The sequence below is a fragment of the Schistosoma mansoni genome, chromosome 4 (assembly GCF_000237925.1).
Source record: "Schistosoma mansoni strain Puerto Rico chromosome 4, complete genome".
Taxonomy (NCBI): domain Eukaryota; kingdom Metazoa; phylum Platyhelminthes; class Trematoda; order Strigeidida; family Schistosomatidae; genus Schistosoma; species Schistosoma mansoni.
This window is the reverse complement of record NC_031498.1, coordinates 17,965,538-17,967,802: the sequence shown is the minus strand read 5'-3', so window position 1 is coordinate 17,967,802 and position 2,265 is coordinate 17,965,538. Positions and strand designations below refer to the sequence as shown.

The following is a 2,265-nucleotide window of genomic DNA, read 5'->3' as shown; positions in this document are numbered from 1 at the left end:
CTTTATCATCGTCGTCGCTATCATTGGTGGGTACATAACATTAGATAACACTCGAGTGTAATCTTCGAAGCTATTGCTTGGACTGATTTCCCCAGTAATGAGCATGTCGTGACTCCTTACACAAATCAAGTGGAGGGAAGTATGGTGATCTTGACCGACCGTTGACGAAGTGGACTGAATATCGAATGGTGATTGGAAGTGGGGTGTTGACAGGTGAATCACAATGACAAAGCTCACCATGGTTATGGTGATCATGAACTGCTCAGCCATGTCTATCCATGACAAATGCGAATTGATCGTGAATGAGTGAATGAATGTTCATCGATGGCGACCAGCGTGTTGTTGACTCGGACTCGACAGAGAATGTGTGTTCATAGGACGTGTTGATGAGAAGACTATAGTGAATGTGAATGACTGTGTGCATTGGTCACATCCAGTCAGTATAGTTGGTTGTGTTTGTCGTGGGAGTTGCACGTTGCGGAGTAATTTGTGCGTGCACGTCCACCCCGACGTGAATGATGTTGCGGTGATACGTGCGTATTTTCGGATGGGATGATGAATGACGGTGTTATTGTGATAGTGTAGGTCATCAACTGTGACCAATTAAAAGTGGTTTGCGTCGGCCGGGAATCGAACCCGGGTCGCCCGCGTGGCAGGCGAGCATTCTACCATTGAACCACCGACGCCCGGACGTCTACATCAACAACCCACATCAACACACACAAAACTACAACCACTACTACACTCGGTCATGCACACGAACACACACATCCACATGAGCTACACACAAACACTAACGCCCACTCACAATACCAATCATTATCAATAATAATTACTCCACTCTCTACCATCCTACTCTCCCCATTCCCCATCATCCATCAACAACTACATCCACATCAAAATCATCAGCCACATTCTCATCGAATCAACGTTGACTTATCACAACACCATTTCTCACAACCAACAACTAACTAATTATCAACATTCACATCATGCACAATATTCATCAGTCGAAACGAAACACAACACATTTATTGCACTCTACACGTTCACCAGTCACCAGTATCAACAACATCTACACTGCACACACACACACTCACACACGCACACACACTATCATATACCAATCGTCACAGTATCAACACACTACAAGCCAGATTCATTGCACCGATCGAAACGATGCACATCCACACAATACCATCAACAACTCTACAAACACCACGAGCATTCTCAGCTCCATATTCATCAACATCATCGTTATTAGCAGCAACAACAACACCACCAACACCACCACCAACAACAACAACAACAACACTACTACTACTACTATTACTACTCGATTATTCCTTGCAACCGATTGAACAGACTCAGAGTCCTTCTTCTCCACCTGACTACACACACGTAATTCACCATCACGTTTACAACCACCAATTGGTGGACATGATTTCACGTTCAGTCGTTAACGTTGCATATCAGTGCAGTTGAATGTAACCAATCAGTCAGCCTGAGGTTACTGCTATGTTACCGTGCTCGTGACCACTTGAACAACATACAGCCTTTTCAACTCTGTGTTGCACCCGACGATGCGGCTTCTACCACTGATGCCATCGGTGCCGATACTGATGCTTCCACTAATACCAGTGCTTGTCATGTTCACTTGATTGCGCAATGATCTGCACGAAAACTGACTGGTTGATGACTGGTGCTTCGACTCATCTGAACTTCTGTCCAATCATCGACGGGTGAATTGTTCCGTGTTGGACACCGAATAAGTGTCTGAACCGATTCCATTGTGCCCAGCTATTATTCTCGAGTGTAATCTTCGAAGCTATTGCTTGGACTGATTTCCCCAGTAATGAGCATGTCGTGACTCCTTACACAAATCAAGTGGAGGGAAGTATGGTGATCTTGACCGACCGTTGACGAAGTGGACTGAATATCGAATGGTGATTGGAAGTGGGGTGTTGACAGGTGAATCACAATGACAAAGCTCACCATGGTTATGGTGATCATGAACTGCTCAGCCATGTCTATCCATGACAAATGCGAATTGATCGTGAATGAGTGAATGAATGTTCATCGATGGCGACCAGCGTGTTGTTGACTCGGACTCGACAGAGAATGTGTGTTCATAGGACGTGTTTATTTTTTCCAATATCAACCTTCTTTTTTCAAAGCCCATTTTGTTTTTAAATAGAAAAGTAAACAACACTATACGAAAATTAAAGGCTAAATAACATGATAATTTATTGATTCATGGAAATT

At 43.9% G+C, this 2,265-nt stretch overlaps 1 protein-coding gene across 1 annotated transcript in view; it reads left to right on the top strand.

Moving 5' to 3' along the window:
• The window catches only part of Smp_160240 (furin-1 (S08 family)), a gene marked incomplete at both ends in the record, with an annotated part of 92,697 nt that overhangs the window by 88,026 nt on the left and 2,406 nt on the right, over positions 1–2,265 (top strand). The window lies entirely within an intron of this gene.